General features: G+C 38.5%; 1 long non-coding RNA gene, 3 other non-coding genes and 2 pseudogenes across 4 annotated transcripts in view; all 6 read right to left on the bottom strand.

The window, feature by feature from the left end:
* LOC104851779 overlaps nt 1–3,759 on the bottom strand; it is a 38,599-nt gene extending 34,840 nt beyond the window's left edge. The window contains exons 1-2 of the long non-coding RNA XR_777285.2: nt 3,692–3,759; nt 1,702–1,782 (exon numbers count right to left, since the gene is read on the bottom strand). This is a non-coding gene — a long non-coding RNA (uncharacterized LOC104851779). The remainder of the gene's footprint in view (nt 1–1,701; nt 1,783–3,691) is intronic.
* LOC117287161 lies at nt 887–956 on the bottom strand. The gene has a single exon (XR_004518376.1). It is a non-coding gene; the product is annotated as a small nucleolar RNA SNORD113/SNORD114 family (small nucleolar RNA).
* Nucleotides 3,043–3,116, bottom strand: LOC117287168. The gene has a single exon (XR_004518381.1). It is a non-coding gene; the product is annotated as a small nucleolar RNA SNORD113/SNORD114 family (small nucleolar RNA).
* Nucleotides 3,760–4,000: 241 nt separating the features above from the next.
* LOC117287157 lies at nt 4,001–4,077 on the bottom strand (annotated as a pseudogene).
* Nucleotides 4,078–8,588: 4,511 nt separating this feature from the next.
* LOC117287167 lies at nt 8,589–8,664 on the bottom strand (annotated as a pseudogene).
* A 5,879-nt stretch (nt 8,665–14,543) lies between these two features.
* Nucleotides 14,544–14,615, bottom strand: LOC117287160. The gene has a single exon (XR_004518375.1). It is a non-coding gene; the product is annotated as a small nucleolar RNA SNORD113/SNORD114 family (small nucleolar RNA).
* Between the last annotated feature and the right edge of the window lie 13,299 nt (nt 14,616–27,914).

Raw genomic sequence — 27,914 nt, 5'->3', positions numbered from 1 at the left:
TTTTCACAGGTGGGTGATGCTTCACATAATTTATCTTTATTTACATATTTATAGTATGATTCATTCACTGTTCTACTATAGAGTAGAAAATCATGAACACAAAGATCAAGGGTAAGATGCTCACTATTCTTAATAACTGAATAATTAAATAATTTGGTGCAATATTAACTTCTTTGTACATTTAGTATATCTATAATTTCGCAGAAACTATACAATGTTAATGTGTATCTGCATGTTTATTAGACACAGAAAACATCAGTTCACTCTGGTTTGGGGGTGGGGGTTGTTGCTGTTGTTGTTTTTTTTGTTTTGGTACTGGGGATCAAACTCAGGAACTTGCACTTGTGAGGCAGATAGCAACACCACTGAGCTGCATCCCCAGCCCTACTCCGTAGTTTTTAATTAAACTGAGGAGCTCAATTTAAACATAGTGAGGATTATTGGATTAAAACTGGTTATATGACATGTTCTTAACAGGTCTATATCTAAACCCTCTCTCAACTAGGTACCTATTTAATAAATAATATAAATAATCTGCTCTTTTCTTAATCAAACAACCAAATTCAGAACAGCAGCATAGATGCTAACATCTATTTACCTAAACGTTCCTTTCCCAAAAGTGCCACCTTTGACCAGTTTATGCTACTGGAAATCAGGTCTCCATAAATGTATTATTAGTAATGAGTCTTATTGCATTAAGTACTCTCATTGGAGGACCAAGAATAACCCATTTTATCTGTATTTATTTATAAATTTCTTGACTTATTTACAAACTGTTTCACTGAAAATAATAACAACAACGTATACTCAGAATCCCAAAAACACAATCTTCAACTCCCGGATTGAGCCCATTTCCCATCAAATAATAAATAGGCATCATTCTGTCATGGATCTCAGAGATAGGGTTTAATCAAAGTCCTTGATTCAGACACCCCAGGGTACTCATCATTGATCCAGATAAGCAGTCTTTTTCTTCATTTCTACCTTTGTTTATTGATCCACTCGTCACTTTGCTAGCAATAATAAAATCAATACTAATGAATTTTTAAAAACAAGCCAAGAATAATATCGCTGAACACACCGAGATCTGTGCCCAGGCCCTCTTCCCACTGAAAAGATCTCTCTCCACAGCCCAGATCTCTCTGTAGGGCTCCTCAGCACAGCCTAGAAGGGCCAATGAGCACCTCTGCTTTGTCACCCACCACCCCCTTGCATCTTTCCTCTCCTGTCTCCTTCCTAGCGCAGGAGTTACCTAGTAGCTGGTGACCGGCGTGAGGAGCAAAGGTGCTGAGAGCCGCCTTCTCCAGAACAGCCCCGCAGAGCCACAGGCAACTACTTCCCTACCCAGAGGGCGGCTTGTGCCACCGAGAGACTGAAGATAAAAATTCATTTAAATATAATTACCTTGAATATAAATAGCCATGTGTGGATGTGGCAAAGACTTGGACCTGGCAGCCCTAGATTTTATAACTGCATAAATTTTTAATTAAATGCAGTGTGAAAAGAAGACTAGTCTCTGATTTGAGAGTTTAACCACAATTATGCATAAGTGGGTAAGTCACAAACTTTGTTTCAGAGGACACTCACATCACTGGTCTATTTACAGCTTAATAGAAACAACTCAGTGAACACCAGTGAGAAATCCACCCTGAATGACAGGGGTCTCTGACTATGATTTACTTTGGCCACTGGGATCCTTACCCAAGAAGGCAACAGCCCAAATCTTCCTCCACAGAGCCTGGATCACATAACCATCATCTTCGTTCTGGCATCAAATACCAACTTTTAAAAGAACAAAAAGTACAGATTTAGATCACTTTAGAAGATACTAGCTGTGTGAGAGAGTAATCACACAGTTGATTCAACCCATTTTTCATTAGTGACCCAATAATAAGGCACTTTTATGTACTGATCTATTTATTAACTTTAAAAAAATCATAAACACTATTAAAGTCATCATTCAAAGCCAAGAATTATCACAGTCGCACACTACAGTTCCCTACCCACAGAGGCAAGAGCATGGACAATATTTTTTTTAATGGACTCAGTCTGTGAAGAAACAAGTGACTTTTCACGATGATGGCCTATTCTCACCAAAGGTCTGAATTTCACACTACTTACACTGTCGCTAGCTGTCCTCTTTCCTCATGGATAGAATGACTCTAGGGCTATCTGATCATACATTCAAATGTGTTAACACACAATAGCCAACCTAGGAACAACCCAAATGATTTCCATTTTCAAGTGTGTGCATTCCCATACCCAAACCATTAAGAGAACAGCATTCCTATGCTTGGATTTGTTTTTCTTGCTTTGTTTGCTTGTTCCTGTGGTACTGGGTATTGAACTCTGGACTTCCTGAACACTAGGCAAGTGATTTACCACTGAGTTACACCCCTGCCCCACCTCGCTTCTTCTGGGGGTGTGTTCTGCCTTATTTTTAAACACTTACCCATGATAAGGATGTATTGTATTCGAAAGAAATTGCTCACCAATTGAGAAATAACTAACAGTAGTAAAAACCTTGAACAATATTGTTATGTCCACATTGCCCACACAGATTTAAGAACCAGATGCATACGTTTGAGTACAACACATTAATATGTACAATTAACATGAGTTCATCCAGAAAATAAATTTAAAATCAGATGTTCTTTTTTAAATAAAACTATATTTGAATTATTAACTCTTTCCCTAGGAATAAACTCAAGATGAGCAACACTCTTTCTTTTTGTCAACTAAATAACTAATCTGTCATTTGTTTTACAATTTTCATCTAGTACAAACAACCAGCAAATACTGACTTACAGCAAGCTATGCTATTGAGACTTACGTCTAGATGTCATTCCTTTTAGAAAGAGGCAACTCCCCTTATCAACATAGGTCAGTGGGACTTGGCACTATGAATGTATAATAACAATCCACGCTTCAGCAACTTGTACATATCCAGTCTGTGAATACGGATGGCCCAGACACCTGAGTAATCTGAACACCTGCTACAAGCTCATTTCCACAGAGGAAACACAGAGGCCACTTTTTAAAATGGACCTCAGCGTTCCAGGTGGCTCTAATCAAAACGTTTTCTTTAGACACCCTCCAACTTCATCACTGGCCCAGATGCTGCACTTGTTTTCTTCATTCATTTAGCCTTCATTAATTCTACAGAGCAAGACCCTCAGTGCGACAGTACATCGCTGGCCTCAACACCCACCCAGAGCTCAGACATGGAAGCGTCGATGGTCACTTCCTACCATTCCTGTCAGCATGGATGCTCCATGACTGAGCCATGTCTTCAGAAGCTGCCATTTTCTACAGAGTATAATGAGCAATCTAAACCCACAATGGCACCCGACAACTGGAACCAAACTACACATGTGACCTTCAAAGAGAATTTTCTAAATAGTTGAAAGTCTGGATTGTTACCAATCTGGAAATGCTTAAGTCAACCATGTTGCGGAAATAACACAGAATATTGAAAACGGTTCTGGAAATTATCTAAATGTCTTTGATCTTTTTAAAAAAGGAATCTCAGTTCTGAAATGGGTTCCTACTGCTTCCTGGCCTATAACACATCTCTATGAGGTCCACGTGGAGTGCTCTTGGGTTTACTTTTTGTGTATAAAGTATTAGGTTCCATGACCACATATGAATCACAACAGAAATCTCAACTGTTACTAACATTGCTCCTTACCCACAAGAGTAACAGCCAAGATTTTCGCCACAGGAAAAAGACCAAATCCATCTTGGGGTGCTCGTTCTGGGGTGAAAGACAGAGTTTCAAAAGAAAAACTATAAGATGTCAATAGATTTTTAAGTAAAGGTTACAGCCACACACTAGATTGAACGCAAACATTGGTGTGTGTGGCACTCCCATCATCTGTCCTTTTCATGCACTGAAATACTCCATGTTTCATATGAAATAATAAAGTCTACATAAACGAATAACTAAGGATGATAAAGAACTCCTAATTCCTCTAGAAGCACATTTCCCACAAACACAAAGGACCTCAGAGTTACAGACTGGGTTTAATCAGAGTACTTGATTCAGATGCCCCACGCATACTCATGATTGATCCAGACTTGGTATTCTGTGCTTTCACCCGGGGATATTATTATTCATGGGTTCACTAATAACATCTGTGGAGTAGGGGAAAACAATCCTTGATCTGGACAGGTCACATTCCTGAAAACCAGGGGCCTCAGTATTGCAAATATGGATCAATCCATTTCCTTGGACCACATCTATCCATAGCTCTCAGTCACTGGTCCATGCTTGGGCCTCTTTTAGTTAATATCTATGTTTTAAAGATGATACGATGAATGACCACCTTATACCACCGCCAAGGAGAAACCCAGACTCTGCATTTTCTCATCTCCTCTCAGTGGATATAACAGCCAAGGGAGAAGTGTTTGAATTCACTATAGTATAAAAATAATCTTGTTAAAAATTCTCAGAATGGGGGCCCAGGATTGGCTCAGTGGCTCTGCCACTTGCCTCGCAAGCGTAAGGGCCTGAGTTCAATTCCTGGTACCAAAGGAAATAAATAAATAACTATAAAGTTTAAAAAAAATTCTCAGAATGGGCTAGGGATTTAGCTGAGTGGCACCACACCTGCCTCACAAACACAAGGTCAATATAAAAACAAAACAAAACAAAACAAAAAAAACTCAAAATGTCAGAGACCCCACTCATCTTTTTGTCTTAAGGAATTCAGTTGTGCTGAATTAGAGTAGTTGTAATTATTAACTCATGAAAAATTTCTATCATTGATCAATGCATGACCACTTTTGAACTTCTCCCTTTGAAATAAATAATTATGTGAATATTATGATCAAGGAAGAAAGAACACAAATTTTTATTCTTTCTTACATTGGTATCGTCTCTCCTTAAAAGATAAGATCTTGAAGATAATAATTAAAACAAGTAGGCTGTGTTCACTCTGAGAAGCAAAAAGCAAAGCCCAAATATACTAAAATAGTCTGATTTAGCTGTTAGGTAGCAATCAATTAGCCCATAAACTTTGGTTTGTGTTTTATTTTGAACCATCGGGAGAGAGCAGTACTTTATATTTATTAAGTTATGTAATTTGAAAGAGAGAACACTATATTTATTAACTTGTGTAATTTATCCCTTTATATAAATAACTAATACTGTGGAATTTAAAAACAAAGCAAATCACTATAGCTATTAGAGTCATCCATCTGTACTTTTTACATACAAGGTATGAGCAGTGTTATCATTCTGTCAGACTCTGGACAAAACTGGACATATGGGAGATTCATCACATATTACAATTGGCCAACGGCTCAAGTTTGACCCTTCTTACTGTATTTATTACATCTCTCAGTAACTGAGCATTTAATGAGATCACAGGGGATCATTTTTGTAAGCTTACATTCACCAAAACAAAATGGGTGCACTGAATTGGCAAAACTCCGTATGCACCACAGGAGAGGTCTAGGACTTGCTGCCTTCCTACAGATGTCATATCAGAATAATGTGACAAGGGCCAGGGATTTAGCTCAGTGGTGCCTCCACCTCCCTTTCAAGTACAAAGTCCTGGGTTTGATCCCCGGTATAAAAAAAAAAAAGGTAGTGGGGACAAACCTGGACCTCTAAGTCCAATCACATACTTTCCACTGGTGCTTTAATTGCTGGCTTTCTCAAAAACAGATTGAGATACAACACTTATTTATGTAAATGCGTTTCTGGTTACTTAAAAAAAAATAAATCAGCGGACAGCCTTCCTCAACATGAAATGACCGAGGGGTCTCCAAGTCCTAGGAGGCTTTTCTGCTAACTTCCTGGGACTAAGACTTTCCAATTTAATAATAACTCATGTTTTCTTACATGTTTTAAGTAAATACATGCATAACTCTCATACACACCCCAAACCACAAACACATTAACAAGGTTTTGCGGACTCAGTTCTGTGCAGAGAATACAGGTGTCTCTTTGCCATGGACCCTCAAGTTGCAGGTGAATTTAATCTAAGTCCTTGTTTCAGAAAGAGCTGTCAGCCAAGATCTCCACCCATGTGGAAGTCAACCACACTATTCAAAGAACCTTCTATCTTCCTCTAAAATAATTTCAGTTGTCTTAATTTGGATTAAACATAATTTGTGACCTGTAACACATTCCCATTATTGGTCCTTATTGGGAGAGTTTTACTTATTTTATACATGTAGTTACTACTTTGAAATCTTGCAGCTACTACCACAAACAAACCAACCAAATGAAGATCACACACTAAGAGACTTGCCTTTGTGGTACCTATACTCTGTGTTCTGGATGACCATTCTTTATTAGACAATTAAATCAGCTGTCCTGTGTTCAATCTGGGGAGGGAAAAAAGTTGGTTTAGATTTTGTAATGATTTAGAGTCAAGCAGAATTAGATACCTATAAAATTGGCTCAAAAATGTTTATTTTAGTCTAGTATTGAACAGTTTTAAATATGATAAACAGCTCTGACTGCATCACCTGATCCAAGAATAAGACCAACAGAAATTACACATATCTGCCAAGATGGGCCTCTATTAAGAAAATGGTTATTTAGTGGGTTATTGGCTGATGCGCACATTTTTCCTTTTTTATTAAGAAAAAACAGCAAACTACAAAAAACTGTCTCAACTACAGACACTAGAGTATTCCGCATGAGAAGATTACAGCCTCCATCTGTTCATTATATTTCCAATAATTGTACTTGTTTAATGGCGAGTAATAATACTGACAATACTTTTTTATTGTACTTTACTAATTATTCCCTAAATAGGCGTGCCGGTCTTCATTTGTGTGTACATCAATCTGCTTACTTATGCGTCCTTTCCCTTGAAGTAATATATTCTACATCTTTAAAATGCAAAAGCCCCAAGGCATCTCCGTGAATTTCCCGACTTCTGCTCTTAGCGTCTCTACAGGAGGTCTCACCGGCTCTCACTCTGTATCGGACCTGAGAGTAACACAGAGGGCTTAATCAAATGTATTAGTTCAGACTCCTCCAAGGACACTCATCATTGATCTGGGTGTGGCTCTCTTTATATCTCTGGTTACTTAACCTTCCCAATGATTGATTCAGCCATTCGTGGATTCACAATAATAATTGCATAATCGATACCCTGCCAAGACAGAAAACTGAGACAAAAGCCTTGAACAGAACCAGAATTTGTTCACTGCTCTCCTCGCTGCAGAGCCAATGGGCTCAATCGCCAAACACGGGAAACCTCTGGCTCGCACATGCACCGCGCTTCTGCCAGTCCTTTCACAGAACTGGGATCCACAAAGCACAGTAACCAACACCATGGACCTACGAATCCGCACACGCTTTATGCGAACTGACCTCTGCTCCTCTCCGGGCGCTCCGCCGAGGCGCGAGCGAGATGCTTCCTAATGAGGGGCCGTAATAAGTCACTGCCGCCGAAGCAGTAAATGCGAAGTTAAACAGCAAAATGCCCTCCGTGGCTTTAGTAATGTCCTCATTAGGGTTTAGATGAATTCATCAAACTTTCTTGTCCCTTGCTATAACAAGTCTATGATTGGCATTCTATAGTTTCATATATTAACAATTTACTGTACTGAAATAATTCAGTGGGTACCCACAAAGAAATGCCATTCAAGCCCAGAATGTGAACTTTGGGGTGTTTACTTACACACATTCGTGACACTGATGCTCCTCAGAATTAGAAAATGATAAAATCTGCTATGTGGTTGGCAGAGGAACAAAAGTCTATTTTTAAAAATATGTCCTTATTGTTTCAAGAACCAAATTACTACAACTTGAAAAACTCCATGTGCATCTTTCGAAAAATAGGAGAGCTCAGAATTTTTCCTAGAATACCTGTCATAGAAAAAACGATGGATCAGCATTGTCATGTTATAACATCTGTCCCTAATTGGTCCACGGTTTGCTGACTTTTAAATAAGTTAAGACATAAAATCATGTCTTTCTTGAAAACAAAGACAATAAATGCTATCCTTTCGCAGGAGCAGGGCACAAGACTTTGAAAGTACCACACATGTCCACAGTCATCACCTCAGAAGAACACACTTCCTTCTTTTTAGTGTTTTCACGACATGGAAAGACTGGATTAAAATTCCCATCATTAGTCTCTGTTCGTCTCTCCATTATGTGGTTGTATACCAATATTTATACGAGTAAATGTATTTCATTTCCTTTATAAAACAGTCAGCAATCCATTACCAACACAAAACTTTTATATACAAATGTCCCTTACCAAAATAGTAAGAGCTTGACTGCTAATGTGTTTGGAGTATTGGATAGGTTGTAATAACAACCCACGGTTCATTGAACTCTTTTATAATAATTACATGATTTGACCTCTTTTTCCATTCATATCTGCCTTTGTTCATAGGCTGATTTTATAAGAAAAGTAAACTCTAGAATGAGGGAGTAACTCAGGAACAGAGGGAAGTTTGGGTTTGACCCATCATACGTACATGCACGCACACACACACACACACACACACACACACACACACACAAATCCATCCAAAAATCCATGAAAGTACAAGGACATGTTAGCATCAGCTCATTCCCCAAAGAAGGAATTATTATGTGTCTTTTGGTAACGAACCTCAGAGATCCATTTGGGTTTAATCAAAATATCCTGTTTCAGATACCCCATGGTACTCATCATGGGTCCAGACACATTTTTCTTCCTTCACTTATTAGGGTGTTCATTCATGAATACATTACAGTCATAAAATTCTAAGAACAAGATTTTCCCGTTGGTTGCTGTTTCTTCCTAGACTAGATTTCCTCTCATATGTTGGACCTCAGAGGATGTGTGAGATTAACTAGCAAGTCCGTATGGGCCACTGGTCCCCGATGGCCGTTTTTGAGTCAATTTGCCCACGTTTTAAAGATGATTCATGGAAAAGTGATGGGACCACCATCTTCCAACACTCAAGATAGATTTCACATTGTCTCTGGCCATCTCACGAGGGTTTACAGACAGAATCACATCAGCAAGGAAATGTGTAAATCATTCATGATGGAATATAAAATGTAGTATCAGATGTTTCTGAAGATAAAACAATGATTAAATCACCTCCAAATGAGATCAAACATTTGTGGTTCATCACGCATTCTCATCATCGGTCCATTCCTGGGGATTTTGTTTCTAATGTAGACATAGATTCCACTGAACTCCACAAAGCACGAACAAAGCATTCCACAGGACTTGAACTTGAGGTCTTACTTACATTAGTTTCTATGTTCTTTGCCCACAGAGCTACCTGCCAAGATTTTGATTCTTAGAACAGCTGAGTAAGTCAGCTCTTGTGGACATTCTGTGGAAGAAAAGTAGGCTTAACCAGCTAGGAATAAACATTGGACCTCTATAAAATAATCCAGCATTTATTTTCACTTGTAAGTCATGTAATAGCCATTGTTGCACCTACCATCCAAAAATAGTATCTATCATTATTACAAGTATCTGCTACATAACTAGCTTTTCAATGATACACAACCTACTGTGCCACACATTCTCACTATGGTACAGAATTGACTTGGGGCTGTTTATTCTTTGATGTGTACTTAAATCATTTGTATATTCCACATTTGTACATTCTAGGGTCCTTAGTCACCAAAACAACAACTGAGGCCTCATGGTTAGAGGCTGATTAAAGCAATCATGTGGTGTTTAATATACACAAAAAGAGAGAAAGAAAGCTTTTATATGATGAAGTAATATAGGTTTAGGCTACTTTTCAACATTTATCTGCAGTACTAGATTAATCAAAAAACTCTAGTTTATACCTAATTTTCATCACTGCCTCAAGAATGATACGTTCTCTCATGTATTTTTTAAATAACAGGGTAAATACCATGAAATCTACCATCAACTCAAAATAAGAATTATCTTGCAGGGCCGGGGATTTAGCTCAGTCATTCCCGCCGCCTGCCTCGCAAGCATAAGGACCCGAGTTCGATCCCCGGTACAAAAAAAAAACAAAAACAAACAAATAAATTTTTTTTAAAAAGGAATTATCTTGCAACATATCTCTATATTTTAACAACTTATACAAATACTTTAATGGGTGTGACTTTTGCTGAGTTTGTATACATTGAAACCTTTATTCCAATTCTGAGTGATGAGCTGTTTGAGTCTACCTTATATATTCATTTATTTACTCATTTACTTAATTGCTCATGGATTTGACACGATTATTTTCTAAAGAATAGCCAAAATGGTAAACTCAGCCAGTAATCCAGAACTGAAATTTTCCTGTGTTCTATGACCTACACGCAGATTAGGCATTTTTCTATGCATATCGGCAGTAAAAATCCAAATTAATAATTATCATTATCTTAGAAGACATAATCTTCATTGATCTGTAGTTTTCTTCTTTCAAATAAATGTAATATTTTATTGATTTGTTCATTTATAGTAATAGGCGCTACTGCAAAGAAACTGGAAATGAGGCCTGAATGACAGTAATACATCTGTTCCTTATCAAATAAATGACGGCCTAGATCATTTGGGGTTTGTTAAGAACATTTAATGAAGACAATATGATCATTCTGAACTTTTCTCTTCGGACACATGGTCAGTGTGTGCCCATAACTGCTCCCCCATATTCAATAACCTGTTCATATAAAGTTTCCCTTTTTATTAAAAATGAATGAACAATAGACGCAGTGAAACCAATTGAACAGAGTGAAATTTATATCACTGAGTAGACTACATAGATTATGAAATGAAATACATCTGAATAGGAAAGGAAGATGTGAAACTGTCTCTATTCACTGACAATGTGATTGGATACATAGAAAACTAAAGACTTGACCAAGGAAAGAAAGAAAGAAAGAAAGAAAGAAAGAAAGAAAGAAAGAAAGAAAGAAAGAAAGAAAGAAAGAAAGAAAGAAAACCATCAGAAGTGATAAACAAATTTAGTAAAATTGCAAGACACAAAATCAGCACACAAAAATCATTAGTAAATTCTATATACTAACCAAAAGAGTAAATTAAGAGAATAATCCAATTTTTTAAATCAAATAATATAGAGAGGGGTAAATTTAGCTAAGGAGATTTTTTAAATCCTATATATCAAAATCTATAAAACACTGATAGAAAAAATGGAAACCCAAAAGACTGCCATGTGATTCAGCAATCCCACTTATATATCCAAAGGAACAGAAATCAAAGTCGCAAAAGAATACCTACATTCCTATGTTCACAATAGTCAATCAATGGAATCAACATAAACATCCACTAGTGGATGAATGGATAAAAAAAAATGTGGTAGAGGGGCCAGGGATTTAGCTCAGTGGTTCGGTGGCCTGCCTTGCAAGCGCAAGGACCCAAGTTCGATCCCTGGCACCAAAAAGCAAACAAAAAAAAATGTGGGAGATATAAATCCAATGGAATACTATGCAGTCTCAAAAAGGAGAGAAAGTCTGCCATTTGTGACAATATGGAGAGGACCTGGTACTAAGTGAAATAAGCCAGGCACAGAAAGAAAAATACCATATGATCTCACATGTGTGGAATCTAAAAACATTGAACTCTGAGAAGTAAAGAGTAAAAGGAAAGGAGAAGTAGGGACAACGTGGGAAGAAAGGAAAGAAGAAAAAGAAAAAAATGAGACAAGACAGAAAAAAATGTACACAAACTCTTTGCACATAGGGAAGGGTAGAGAGGTGGGAGGGAAGGCAGGGAACAGGAAAAAACAAGAACCAAGATAAATTATGAATAAGCACAAATTCCCAATGATTATGTGATCATAATGTATATTTAAAATACACCAAAAAACTGAATGGAAAAAGGAAATGGCTGTAACCAGCAAGTAGAGTCAGGTATGAGGGAGACGACGTGGAGTCATTGGTTAATAGCCAATGAAAGATTCAGATGCACAGGAAGAATAAATGTGGAGTCCTACTGCACAGCAGAGTGACTATAGTCAGTAATAATTTGTTGTATATTTCAAAATAACAGAGAGTGGGCCCGGGGATTTAGCTCAGTGGTTCGGTGGCCTGCCTTGCAAGTGCAAGGACCTGAGTTCAATCCCCGGTATCCAAAAAAAATAAATAAATAAATAAAATAATAATAATAACAGAGCAAATTTTAAATATTTAATAATAAAATCATAGGCAAATGAGGTGAGAGTTAATTAGCTGGATTGCATCATCCCAAATTGCAAATGTATAATAATACCTTGTTGTGTTCACTTAAAAATAATGTTAAACTGAAATAAATAAAGTTTCAAAAAAATCAACAATTTAAGGGTCCCACTTTAAGAAACTACAAAAAGAAGAGCATATTAAGTCCAAAGTAAGCAGAATTAGAATAACAAAAATTTTGGCAGAGGATAGAGCGCTGTGGGGCAGCACCTGCCTACCAAGAACAACATCCTGCGTTTGATCCCTGGTACCAGGTGAAAAAAGTAACAAAAATTGCACCAGAAATCAATGAGACTGGAAACAGATCATAGGGAAAAACCAATGGGGGAGAAGCTGTTATTTGGAAAACTCAAAGAGAAAGAACACAAATTATTATTACCTGAAATGAAGGGACAGTACTACAGATTCCATGGATATTAAAAGTATATAAAATGAATGCTATCAATAACTCCACCCACAAATTTGACAACCCAGATGAAATGGACCAGTTTTTTTTAACAGACTCAATCTGGCAAACTCACACATGGAGAAAAACAATTTGCATGGGTCTGTATCTATTAAAGAACTTGAATCAATAACTAATAACCTAAACCAGAAACCGCCAGGCCCAGATGGTTAACAGGTAAATTACGTCATATAAGGGGGAAATTAAAGCAAGTCTACAATTTCTTTCCAAAGACAGAAATAAAGGAAATACTTCTACTCATTCTAAAAGGCCAGCATTACGCTAATACTCACAGAAGTAAAAGAACATGAAAGAATACTACAGACCAATGTTTCACATATGTGCAAAAACATATATACAAGAATATATATACAAAAATACTCAAAAATGTGAACTGATCAAATACAACAATGTATAAAAAGAATTCACAATAGAGTGAATTTCTCATGTATGCAAACCTGATTCAAAAATTGAAACTCAACTAATTAAACCCAACACATCAACAGGAAAAAAAAAATGCATGTGATCATATTAGTAGATATAGAAAAATAACATTTAAAGAAACCTGATACTGATTCTTGGTTTTAAAAAAATGGTCCAGTAGGAATAGAGGGAAACCTGTACAACTTCATAAAGAATATCCAAAATGAAAATAAAACAAAATAATAGCCCCATACCTACTAATGCTACGCCTAATAGGTAAAAACTTAAATCTTCTAAAGTCACAAACAAGGCAAGGATGTCCCCTCTCACCACTGATTTTCAAAACTACATTGAAGGCTCTGACCAATGCAGTAAGATAGGAAAAGGAAATAAAAGGTAAACTGATAAGAAAAAAAAGAAATGAAACAGTGCCTTATAATCTATATAGAAAAATGGAAAGAATCAACAAAAGTCTTGTAGTAGAATGTGACTATAGGTTACTGGAATTCAGCTTTAGTAATCACTGTGAATTGTATTCCTTATTACCTGACATACTTCCATAATTGAGCCAATCACAGCTCTCCTTTTCTGCATTTATTTATATATTCTTTCATTCATGCCTTGATTTCTTATAAGAATATACTTTGTATTAAGAAATTTCAAGAATAAAATCTTCCCACACAAATAGCAGTTCCCCTTTTCTAATGGATCTCAAAGCTTTAGGGTTTAATTAAAATTCTTATTCAAATCCTGCAAGGTATTAATCACAGGACTAGGCTTGTAGACTTTCTTCACTTATTTGTACCACTGTTTAAAGGTTCATTCAATGAATCACTAATCATAAATTCATCTGATAAAATGCCAAAGTAAAATGAAATCGTATTTAGCCCCCTACCTTCTTTACTTTAAAAGTCTCAATTGCATTATATTAGAATACAATAGTTCTGTTTTTGTTTCTAAGATAGTCCTATCATAGCACAATGCTTTACAACTTTATTTACATATGTAAATTATTGTCACAATGGAACATGGGGGTCAAACACCCATCTACTACTCCCACACTAAATAAATAAATAAGTATCGAGGTCAGAATAGCAATAATGCTGGCTTTCCTGTCTTCAAAATAACTGGCTGGATGATGAGTGCATTTGTACAAACACTTGGAATACCACCGTCATCTGTGGGTTTACAAACTGCATCAGAAACCTGAATGATGGGGCTGGGTCAGTGATCAAGGCCCTCTTCTGTTCAACGTGTGTGAGTGTGTGTGTGTGTGTGTGTGTGTGTGTGTGTGTATGTGTGTTGGGGACCTGAACCTGGAGCCATTGCACTGAGCTATATCCTCAGTTCTCAGTTTCTTTCCTTCTTTCTTTCTTTCTTTTTTTTTTTTTTTTTTTTTTTTTTTTTTTTTTTGTTTTTTAGACAGGGTCTTGCTAAAAGTTGCCAGGCTGGGTTTGAATTTGTAATCCTCCTGCCTCAGCCTCCCTCCGCACTGGGATTACAGGCATGCGCCACCATACCCGGCTTATAGTAGACCTCAGAGGTATAGTGCTTAATCAAAATCATTGACTCAGACACCCCAGAATACTCATCATTGGTCAAGGCTTGGCACACTTTCTTTGTCAGCACTGGGGACTGAACCCAGGGCACAGAGTTGAGACAGGGTTTCACACTGCCCGCACAGGACTCAAATTTGCAATCCTCCTGCCTCAGCCTCTCACTCCCAGAGTGCTAAGATTACAGGTGTGCATCACCACACCTGGCTCTGGCTCTCTTTCAATCTGTCACCTCACTCACTGAGTCATCAATAATTAAGCAGAAACCTAAGAACAAGGCCCCTTACCTATCACCCAGGTGTAGTCCTATATAACTGACAGGGAGCATCTCTGCAATAGGTCTCAGTTACTCACATGGATTACTCAGCTTCCTTGCTTCATATCAACTCTATGTTACAATTTTCCACTTGGTCCTTTTATTTAATCTGTCCACATCTGAAAGTAGTACATGTAGCCAGCTTCCAAGATGGCCCCCAATGGTCCATAGCTCCTAGTACCCATGGACTTGTGTTGTCCCTGACCTCCATGAATCCTGGCAGCCTATCTCTGTCTTATTTGACAGCTCTGGAGGAGTGAAACTGTCCTGCTGTGAGGCGCAGAGGAAAGCTCCATGTGGGAAGGGACTGTGGTCCTACAGGTGTGAGTCACAGCAGTAGACCCCAACATGGTCAAGCTGATAGATGCCAGCAAGTGCCCCTGACACCTGGCCTGCAAACTCATGGGACCCCCACATCCCATGGTCACTGCACGTCTCCTGGGTTCCTGCCCGCAGAGACAGTGTGGAACGTCAGCCTTCTACCACTGTTCTGACCACCAAGTCACGGGGCAACTGATCACACAGCCACAGCTGCCGGAGTAGCCCTCAGCCAAAACATTCAGGACAGAAGTGTTTCAGATTTTAGATCTTTCCAAGTGTGGAATATTTGATCGCTCTCAGAGACAGGACTCACACACACACCTTATACACGTGGCAGGGAAGTAACTTTATGCAGTATTTTCAGTGCCCCTGTGTTTTGACCACAGCCTTCCATGTGAGGTCAGGTGTGGAATCTTCTGCTTGTGGTATATGTTGGTGCTTAAAATTTTCCAATTTTTCTTAAATCTTCAGATTTTAGCTTCTCAGATTTGGGATGCCCATCCTGTACAATGACTCTCCATGAACCACCACCTCAACACTCACTGAGGCCACACACAGTCCTCCTCCTTCCTGTCCGTTCCCACCTTAAAAAGATGATGGTCTAGAGCATTATGGCGTGAGAGGTGATTCAGTCAACAGTGGCACGGAGTAAGTCGTAACATCAAAAACCCCTAAGGGTGGCTAAAAGCCCCCACCGTTACAAACAGACTTAAATTGTGCTGAGTTGGTGGGATTTATCCCAAACTTTGGTGTTTTCCACCCACTGGTGGTTCCTGTATGGCATCCTTTTACTTATTTATATGCCTGGCCATCTATTCCTTTGACACAATGTAACGACTGACAAACCACCTGAACCAAGCATTCGAAATGTGACTGTGCTCAATAGTAATATCTAAGCTCTTTACCACAGAGCTCAAAACTGCTGTCTTTGTTACTACAGAATAATTGAGTCATCTATGGTGTTTTTGTTCTGTGAAGTAAAACACACACTTTATAAAGAATAGAATAGCACAGCCTTAACTTCTTTTAATAGACCTGAGTCATGAGGGATTAGATTAATCATAAACTTTAGTTCCTATCACATTCTCATTACTGACTGGAGAATAACTAGGCTTTTTATTCACTGATTTATTTACTGTTTAATTTTTAATATAATGAACATTTAAATCTATCACCTAGTATAGGAGAAATAAATGAAACTCTTACAACTATCCATCTATATACTCCTCACCATTTAGACACCCTCACCTCATTAATCTGCTTCAGGGGACCAAACTGTTCACGGCCAAGAGTGCCCGTGATGTATTGATCCACAATTTACTCTAATTTATGCATTAACTGACTCACTTGTGATTTTTATTATGCAGAGAATTGTTTGACTCTCTTCGCGTTTTTTTAAAAAAAGAATAAAACCCACCAGCAATCCAAGATTGAATACACTTTCCTGCAACTCCCGATATACATTCTGTCCACAATGGGATGAGTCTAGAATTCTTTTGTCTTCACCCAAAAATGCAGATCAATCATACCTTTGTTTCATGACACCTGCTCTTCACCAGCCCACAGTTGGCTGAGATGTGAACTCATTTACTCACTTTTATCAATACATCAAAAAGAATAGTTCAACTAATTATACCAGTATCTACCTACCTACCTACGTACCTACCTATTTGTGTATGCTCATGGCTCACAGATATATAATGGACATAGTGCTTTTTGAAAAATTATATTCAAAGAGAACTGGGATAATAACTGTCATATGCACAACAGGAGTCCATATTTAGCTTTCTTTTAGTTAGGCAATTATTCTAAACATCATTTTCTATATAAATGATTTATTTCTTTATTAAATAAAACCGACAGCTAGCAACATATCATGATCCAAACCACCTGGATGTTCATGGAATGACTATGTCCTCAATGGGAAACCATAAGAAAGACCACATCAACGGGATAAAGAAGATGTGGTTTTTCTATAAACTGGAATACTACTCAGCCATAAAGAATGAGAAATTAGATTCATTCATAGGAAAATGGATACATATTGAGGATATAGTCCTAAGTGAAACACATAAGTCACACACATGTAAATATTGAATAGTTTCTCTAGTGTGAATAAAGTATAATAGTACATAAGATCCTGAGATAATTGACAATGTGAAATAGGAAGAAAAGGGCCAAAGGTGTAGGGAAGGTGGGAAGGGTAGGGGAAAGGTAATAAGGAAAAGAAAAAAAATAGGAGAAAATGAAAAAATGGAAATAAAATGTTTGTAAATGGGGAGGGGAGTAGGGGGTGAAGGGAGGACAGGGACAAGGGGAAAAAGTGAGAACCAAGATCTGTCATGTAAAGGTAAAGATCCCAATAATGAATGTAACTGTACTGTATACCTAAAATGTACTAATAAACTCAATGAGGAAAAAAAGAAAAGAAAAGACAGCATCTATTTTTATTATGTGACTCAGTGCTTTAGTAAATAATAAAAAATAATAATCCTTGTTTAACTGCAGAATTGCAAAAACCCAGCCATTCTTTACACATCTCTATTTTGCATTGGTTCATTTATAATATAATTCCAACATGAAGAATTAAGACCCAACTCCCTGAGTATCCTCAACTTTTTTGGTGGGGGGAGGGTTGAGACAGGGTCTCACTATGTAGTTGAGACTGACCTGGAACTCACTATGTAGCCCAGGATGGCCTCAAACTCACAGCAATCATCCTGCCTCAGCCTCCTGAGTGCTGGGATTAGAGGCATGCACCACCAGGCCCGGCAGTATCCTCAACTTTTGCTAGAAAGCCCTCTTCCCATGGAAGAAATGTGGAGGTTCATTTTTTTCTAACAGACCTCTAAGTTACAGAATCTAATCCAAATCTTTGATTCATACATCCCAAAATATTATTATTCTACACTTGATATATTTTTATTCATACATCCCAAATTACTTATTATTCTACACTCGATATACTTTTCTTCCTTTATTTGGACATTGCTCATACTTTTAGTCAGTGACTCACTAAATAATTATATGATAAATTCTCATGTAGCAAAAAGCCTAACAACATGCTTGAATATTTCTAGTTACAGTCTGAATGCTTGTTTTCCAGAGCTAATACATGAGGGCACATTTTATAACAGATGTGCATGTTTTGCATCTATAAATCAACATCCATGTTTCAGAATGGATCCATGATAGCCGTTGGCCCAGGTTACCTTTTTTCACTTAAAGATGGCTCCAAGAGTAACTAAGGAACTATAATCTTACTCCACAACCAGGGAGAACACTGACAATATTATCCATCTTCCTAAATGCTTTTCCCTCAAGGAATTAAGATCTTAAATCTCTGTCAGTAGAGAGGTTCTTAAATGAATCACAATGCAAAAATAAAACAGAATATGAAGCAGCCAGGAACATGAATGAAACATCTTGCATCTTTTTTATTGGATTTTACTGGTGCTGAATCAGATTTACTATAAATCTCAAATCTGAGCACATTCTCATCAATGGTCGTTGCTGGTGTTAGCTGGTTTTATTTACTAATATATCCATTTATGACTTTGAAAAATGCAGCCGACACCCATAAACTAACCTCCAAACCCAAGAACATTAAACTCTAACTATTACCTACATAAATCTCTTCTTTCCTTACCCACAGAGGTAAAAGCCTAGACCTTTAGCATTAGAGGATGATTAAATCAGTGGTGGTACACTTAGCTGGTGAAGGAAAACACATACTTTCAAAAGCAAGCAAGAGCCTATAGTTAAGATTTTGTTCGTGGAAGTGTTTTGCATTATTAGATAAATTGAACTTGTGTCCTCTCACAATCTCATCACTGCTCACGAATGGCACTCTAATTATTAGCTTCTTTAGTTTATATTTTTAAATGGTATAATGAATAACAACAGGAGAACAAGAACCATATCTATCAGAAATATCTGTCTACATACCCCTGGTCCACAAACTCAACAGCTCGTGATTGATTTTAATGGATCTCACTTGGGCAAAATTGGATAAATGTAAATCTTTGTTTCATGGCATATTCTCATGAGTGATGTGCAAATTTTTCTAATTTACATGTCTACTGATTCATTCATTTATTCATGACTATAATTTGCATGGAATAAATTAATTATCCACTTTTCTAAAGAACTGTTGCACACACATTTCAGTGGGCACTTTACTCAAAGAGGGAGAAACCTCAAGTTCTAATAAATTATCTGGGCAACATCTGGGTGTGACAAGAGTAATCATTATCTTTGGTTTATAACACATGTTCCTCATTGGCCCTTCTACACAACTGATCTAGATATGAACTTATTTTCATCCTTTGTAACAATGTATCAATAGTGAACATAAGGGTCAAGGTTATTGAACAGCTGTCCATAACTTAACCACCTAAATCCTACCAGGGATCAAACTCTGGTCCTTGTGCTTGTGAGGCAGGAGGCGGTACCACTGAGTTAAATCCCCGGCCCCCTACTTTGATTTTTGAAATAAAGCTCAGTGGTATGTATAATCCTAATTATGGTCATATGATATGTTCTCAATGTTAGGCCCAGTTGGCACTTTCTCAATTAAAAAATAGCAAACAAACCAACCACCCAGAACTAAAATATTCCGATTATAGACCTGTCTTTGAGAATTGAACCTGCATTCTAGGTGCCTAGATCCTGTTTCCTGCACGTGGACATCAGCCAGGCAGAGCAAGACTGGTCATTAGCCTTATTCCACATCACACATGACATCTGTCCACCACTGGCTGTCTTTTAAGTAATCGCTTGAGATATGACCATGTTCATTCAGTAATTTAAAACATTAAAAGCACCTGTGACCTAGAGACTTCTTATCTGAACACAAAAAGTATTGAAAACAACAGCCCAATTGTCCATCAACCGGGGACTGGATAAAGAAGATGTGGTTTTTCTATAAAATGGGAGTACTACTCAGCCATAAAGAAGGATAAATGAGAGACATTTATAGCTAACTGGACACACATCGAAGACATAGCCTTAAGTGAAATTAAATGGACAAACATGTAAATATTGAATAGTTTCTCTGGTGTGAAAAACTAAAATGGGAAATAAGAATCAAAATGTATAATTGATATTGTGTAATCGGAAGAAAAGGTCTAAAGGTGTAGGGGAAGTGGGAAGGGTACAGGAAAGGTAAGAAGGGAAAAGAAAAAATAAGAGAAAAAGAAAAAATGGAAACAAAGTCTGTGTAAATAGGGAAGGGTAGAGGGGGTGAAGGGAGGGCAGGGGAATGGGGAAAAAATAAGAACCAAGATCTGTCATGTAAAGACACAAGATCCCAATGATGAATGTAACTGCACTCTATACCTAAAATGTACCAGTAAAAATAAATATATTAATAACAGCTTACCCACTCAGTGTCCACACAAATACCTGACTGTACATCCCTCACTGTTTCTTGGTTTTTTTAATAAAATTCTGTGAACACAGACTAATCACAACTAGTGTCATGTAAGTCATTTCCTGCACTGGCCCATGCTTGCTCCTTTTCAGCTACTTAGTTACCTGATCATTTGTTTATGTAAATATTTCTTCCCCCTTCTTAATAAAGACCCAAAACCAGCAACCTCTGCCTAACCCAAGATGCCAACATGGACGGGTTGAGTCAGCTGAGAAGGTTCTTCTGCCCCACAGGTTCCTCTTGCCCCACAGGGGATGAATATGGAAACTCAGCATTACACCAACGTGTTACTCCTAGTACTTGTTCGTGATCCACACCTAACAGCCTTCATCTTCAGTCACACACGCATTCATCCACATACCCATTTATTCACTAGTAAGCCCTGCCCAGGAACTACTCAAGCCTAAAAGCCACATTCCTGCTGGCCTGAATTTCTATTCTCATTCCATTCCCAGAGGAAGTAACTTGGTCTTTTTCTAGTGGACTTCAGGTTAGCAGTGAAATCAAAATTGTGAATTCACACACCCACCTGAATTACTAATTTTCTTATTCATTTCCCTGTCTATGTATTATTTATTGATTATTTCACAGTTCCACCGATTAAAAACATGAAGACCCATGCAACACAAAACTCCAAGACCTTTGCCTACTGCCCAGAGTGCATTTCCCAGAGATGGGCGATGTGGTCTCTCTGCAGCTGGACAGACTGCACTTGTCAGTAGTGCAGCCTCCTCCCTGCCCCAGATCTCACTGCTCAGCCTGGGCACCAAGCATTTCCTTTCCTCATCCTTCAAAGTCCAGTGAACTACCTGACATCCCACTCTCCCCCAAGAACACTGAGAACTCTGTATATCCCTAGGTAGTAGGCATTTCCTCCTCGGTGATTAGAAACCTACACCTTTATCGATAGGTAAACAGAATGGGATATTAAGCAACATAACAGTGAATGCAGCACACCCTAACTTCATTGCTAATGGATGTCGGTTGTACTAAAATCGTTCAATCTTACCTCAGAGTTCATTATACATTCCCAACATTGGTCCATGCCCAACATCCTTTGATTTTTCTAAATTCTACTTTACTTTTAATTGAAAGATTAAATGATATTCATTAAGCATGCATAACGCGATCTTTACAAGTACACAAACACTCAGGAATGACTCACTCTAGGTAACTAATGTATGTCTTATGAAGTCATCATTTGGGGGTGAAAGACCCCAATCCCATCCCCTCTGCATTTACTTGTGTTTTCAGGTACCATTCACCCCTTTAAAAAGGATCTGTGGACAGCTGAAACACCCCCTCCAAGCCAGAATGACAAAATTCAGTGACTTGCCTGGGTCCTTTTGCTGCTTCACCACAGAAGTGACAACCACGCTGTGGGCCACAAAGCTCTCCATTGTAGGACATTGCATCTGCGGAGTAAAATGCACAAAATTCAAGAAGCAATGGAGATTGGGAATTTTTTTTTTTAATGAAGCCCTGGTCCTGCTGTACCAGATATACCAAACAACTGAATTCTTGACCGCATTCACACTGGTAGTCCCCAAATATCCACTGTCTTATTTACAATATTTTTTTAATACCTGGGATTGAACTTGGGACCTTGAGCTTGTGAGGCAGTGGCACCACTGAGCTAAATTCCCAGCCCTTCTTTAAGATTTTTGATTAGTAATCTCTGTAATATAATGAAACCTTCTAAATCTACACACCTGTGGGACCAGAGATTTAGCTCAGTGGTTCTGCGCCTGCCTCACAAGTGCAAGGTCCCAAGTTCGATCCCTGGTACCAAAAAAACAAAAACAAAACTAAATCTACACACTTAAAGAAGAGTAAGAACTTTGCCTGCTCCCAATTCTGTAGATTGAACACCATTTACACAGATGAGAACCTAGATTTGTTCTTACAGGTTTGTCATAAAAATTGGTTTAATTTACTTTATTTCTTGACACATTCCCACCAATCCTATATATTTGACCTTACTTTATGAATTTATTCAATTATTCAGTTATGTGTTATTTCCTAATGGTCTTAATTTGTTTATATTTTCATTTTTCATAATAAATGGTCTGAAATATTATTACAAATAACTACCTCTATGTCCTTAATCCAAAGTGGGGAGCATCTTGGGACCCTTTTATTTATATGGACATCGGTAGTGTAGACCTGATAATGGCTCTTGTAATAATGGACTTTGATGGAGTTTGGGTTTTGTTTGTGTGTGTGTGTGTGTGTGTGTGTGTGTGTGTGTGTGTGTTTCCCCAGCATTGGGGAACCAGGGCTTTATGCTCGGCAAATGTTCTGCTGCTGAGCTAACACTCCCAGCCCAACAATTAACTTCTTAAGTGACATATTACCATCATTGGTCCATGCCTGCCCTCTTTTAAAAGAATCCTTAATTTGCTTATAAAAATGCCCTCAAGGGCTGACAATGCAGTTCAGTAGTACACTGCTCACCTAGTCTAAGTTAGGCACTAGGTCCAGTACCGAGCACTGCATGAAGCACAAATAAAGCCCAGCACAGTGGCACATAACATTCTTGGAGGCTGAGGTAGGAGGATCACAAGTTAGAGCAAAAAGCCAGGGCAATTTAACAACTGAGTGAGACCCTGACTCAAAGTAAAAAATTTGTAAAGGTTGGTGATTTTTAAATGTTGGGGATGTAGCTCAGAGCAAACGCCCTAGGTTAAATCCCCAGTACCATCAATCAATCAACCAATCAATCCATTTAAATGCCATCAATATTTATGAACCTATAGAACTTGAAGAAGAGCTCTAGATAGCACTACCATTTGCCCATATACTCACTACCCACAGGAAGAAACTAAATGTGTATTTTTCAATGAATCTCCTTGATCAGAACCAATTTAATCACAACTCCTATCATGAAACAGGTTCTTAACCTTGTCCTGTGCTTGATCTTCTATCAGTTACGTAGTTCTGAATCATTTATTATGTTTTCTTTTTTTTATGAAATACTCTGGATCTATTTTTCCCCTTGTCCACATCCTGTCTGTGTGTGCCAGGCATGTACAATACCACTGAGCCATATCCCTGCCCTCAATAAAATCCTGAAGAAAATTAACAATCACCAAGCAGAAACAACTCTGAATCTGACATACATCTACCTGTGTGCTCCTTACCCAACGTGGTAACAGCCTTGCACTAAGTAGTTGTTAGAATTCAGCTCCCCTGAAATACTTTAATAATTAATACCTCATTACATCCTGCCACAATTAACAAGTATCTAGCTCCCACTGTCTTCCTCCACTGTCATCTTTCTTTATACACCTGTGACAAGAACAGCAGGCCAACCAATGGTCTACAGGAGCCCAGGAGCAAAGCGCCTCCACACCCCACTGAAGCCCAGTCCCATGAGGCAACTAATTAGATTTGCTCACATAACAGACCTCAGTGTTACAGGGTTTAATCAAAATCATTGATTCATATGTCCCGAGGTAATTCTCATTGGTTCTGGCTGGCCACGTTTTTTTCTTTCTTCATTTATACATTTGTTAATTGATTTGTTCAGGGATTACTTAATAATTACTTATCAATATCTTGAAACCCAACAAAGCAAGAACAAGATCTATGAATGTCACTACCTTCTGTTTTCTGTCCCTCTTCCAGAGCCAAAGCCTGTCACCCTCCTCTGGGAACCTCACGGCCACACGCCTGGCACTGCCTACTCCTCACGTTCCCCAGGGATGGCACCCTTTCTTCAGTCCTTCCTCTCTTGTCCAAATTTTAAGTACTTAGTAAAGAACATCCAGACAACTCTCCTTTTCCTTCAGTGATGATATTTTCCCTCCTGGTCAGAAACTTCTATCTTATCCATGACAGAATGAGTAAACCAAGAGTGGGAAAAAAAATTAGGTATTAAATTGTTTCTCTCTTCCACCTTCTATTAATGGCTCCAACTTGCTCCAAATTAAATGGATTTTAAATTGTTTCATGGCTCATTTTTCCCAATGGCTCATTCTTTAAGTATTATTTTCTCTTTCACTGATAAATCATTACAGGCAGTTTGTATCTGTATCTAATTGTTTAATATTTAATTATCAGATTAATTTAATCCTATATCTATCTTCTAAAGTATAATTAAGAAATGAAAATTTATCAGCTGCACAAACCTAAACAATACAACATGAATTTATCAGTGAACTTAAAACAGGAGCCTGGACATCAGGTCATTTATATGGCCATCGGTAACCCATGAATGGCTTTATCTCAATACTTGTTTCCTAATTTATGTTTATCCCTGGTCCACCATCTTCTCTCTCTTAATTAATTATGATAAAAACATATTCATTCTTGCCGGGTGTGGTGGCGCACGCCTGTAATCCCAGCATTCAGGAGGCTGAGGGAGGAGGATCGCTGTGAGTTCGAGACCAGCCTGGGCTACTTAGTGAGTTCCAGGTCAATCTCAACTACATAGTGAGACCCTGTCTCAAAAAACAAAATAAAACAAAACAAAACAAAACACATTCATTCCCTTTCACATCATAGCTGGGAAACCAAAGAAGCCACTCAAAAATTCTGAGTAAAACATTTGTCAATATGTCCCTAACTTCAGAGAAAGAACCCCACCTTTGTTGGATTAATAGAAATTACCACCTAATAATTCTCACCAGAGGTCTTGCATTATCTCATTTAGGTCAAAATCTCGCCATTTTGCTGCATGTACCAGTCCACCTGTGGCTCTCTTCATTCATTCCTTTATAGATGTTTAATGAATTTGTTTATACATCTATTCAATTTTCTTAATGATTTATTCATTGACTCACTTTCAAAGTAATGATGAGCTATAAGAGACTAAGACCAGGACACGCAGAGTTCCTGAGCCCTTGCTACAGACCCCTCTGCCACAGAGGGGAGGGACCGGGCCTGTCAGGTGGGCACCCGTGGTGTCCGCAACTCTGCTCCCTCCCTGCCCGCACACAGCATTTGCCACACATGACCCACAGCCATTTAATTAGCCATTTGCTCCGGTAATTTCATTATCTCTGAAATAAATAAATACAAGGCAACAAAGCAAGAGCAACAGGCCATGAACCCAGTGTAACGGCTCTGATTATTATGTACACCTGTTTCTAGAGTAGCTAATCATCCATTATTTTTATGGGTTTCAGTACTTTAAAAATATTTAAAGTCTTTTTTTTTGTTATACAATTTAAGATTTGGTGGGTACTATATCCTTCTTTCTCATGCATTCATTCACTTTGTCCTTGATTCATCAGGATTCAAGGGCCCATTGTATCCTTTTCTTTTAATTTCTCTGTGTTTCAAGGATGCCACAAGAGCCACTATGAAGCCACCGTCTGTCTTCCTCCATAACAGACAGTGAGTTAACCTTTCCTGCTACCTGCTCAGAGAGGTAACATGGAAAAAAAATTTTTTTTTTCTACCGAGGATTGAACTCAGGTCCTTGCACTTTTGAGGTGGGCTGCGAAACCACTGAGCTAAATTCCTGGCCGTTCAGAGAGCTAATAGCATAGATCAATGAAGGGCTGTTTAAATATGAAGTGGTATAAAATAATATGGAATATTAAGATACTAAAATAACCATGCTGTATTTTTAATGCAATTAGGTTGTGTTGAGTTGGATTAACCCTTATCCATGACCGTTGGTACTGACCGCATTCTCATAAGTGGTCCTTGCAATAATTTCATTAATTTTTTAATTTGTTTTTGGTCATAATGGGGATGGAACCCAGGACCTTCTTTTGCTTATTTTGAAACAGTATCCTACTATATCCCAAAACTCCCATGGCTGGGCTCCTACTTGCCATCCTCTGGCCTTCAAGTACCAAGGCAACTAGCTACACCCATCTCTATGCTCCTCACTAACTTAGGCCACAAAAGAGACTCCTTACTTATGAATCACACTTGGGATATGAATTAATGACAAGCCGGGGTTCCAGGGACACTACCGCCTTGCACCATGTATGTACTCTAGGACCTATCTTGCCATCATTTTTCAAGTAAACCAAGTGAACAAGTACCCTCAAAACCACCATTCAACATATAAATTACAACTCTTGACACAGTTCGGATCTTCTCCCATCAAGATACACAGCTTTTCATCACTGGAGACATGTTCACACAAACTAGGGTACGTCTCAGCTGATACTGAATAGTTAATAAATAAAATGAATAAACCTATTTCACATTTTCATGAATCGGTGACTTTTTTTTTGCCAGTGTGCTTGGCACAGGGCACTTCTTTATCGTGACACTAGCCTATTGCCCAGGACACCACCCCTAGCCTGGAGTCCTGCTCACGGAGAACCTGTTTATCCTGGCAGATGCCCTTGTGATTCTTGTCTGGCCTATGTTCACTTTCCTTCAACAAGACAACCACTCTCTAGGGATCTCTGACCCGGAAAGAGCTTAGATTCTGGTGTGTTGGCTACACGAGACACACACACAAAAAGAGACGGAGGATGGCAGGAGCAGTTGGTTCCTTACACACACCAAGAGCCTAAGGAGGCTGCCTCCCAGGGTCAGCAGGAAAAGGAAGAAAGGATGCTGGGTTTGAGCACACAATAAAACCCAAGCCAATTTCCTGCCAGGCTTAAAGCACTGGGCAGGCTGTGGGGGATGGTGGGAGAGTGAACAGGCTACGGGTAGTCCCACAGGGATGTGACCCTCTCTGAGTCCCCCTGCACCCCAGAAACGGGGAGGAGGTGGAAAACTAGAAGCCAGGTCGAGGGTGACTGAGCCCTGCTTCTGTCTGAGGAAGGGAAGCTCACATTCAAATGGGTGTCAAAGCCACACGAGCTACCACGAGCTGGTACTACTGTGTCCTGTGTCGGGCCCCTCTTCACTTATTCACCAACTTTTTCCTTCAGTCACTCACTTACCTATAAATACCCATGCACAATGCTCCAGCCAAAGATTCGGGAACACCAACTGCCATTTAAATCTTCTTTAATACCTGTTTACTCGAGAAAAGTAAAAATCCTCATGAATACTGCACATGTGCAGAAACTGTGAAGTGTCAACAGAAAGCAACTGTGAGAAAAATGAACACCCTGGATTGTGTGCTAATGGCGCCCACTTATAGAACTGAAATAAGCCCTGGTTGACAGAATATTAGCTTCATTGGTCTATCCTTGGAACTTCCGAATTTTATACCATAAGATATCATGAAAGAACACCCGTTAACTCTACTCAGGGCCAGGGATTTAGCTCAGTGGTTCCACCACCTGCCTTGCAAGCTCAAGGACCTGAGTTCAATCCCCAGTACCAAAAAAAAAAAAAAAAAAAAA

The sequence above is a fragment of the Fukomys damarensis genome, unplaced genomic scaffold, assembly GCF_012274545.1.
Source record: "Fukomys damarensis isolate Sample0158 unplaced genomic scaffold, DMR_v1.0_HiC HiC_scaffold_21, whole genome shotgun sequence".
NCBI classification, from domain to species: Eukaryota; Metazoa; Chordata; class Mammalia; order Rodentia; family Bathyergidae; genus Fukomys; species Fukomys damarensis.
This window is presented reverse-complemented; position numbering and strand designations above follow the sequence as displayed.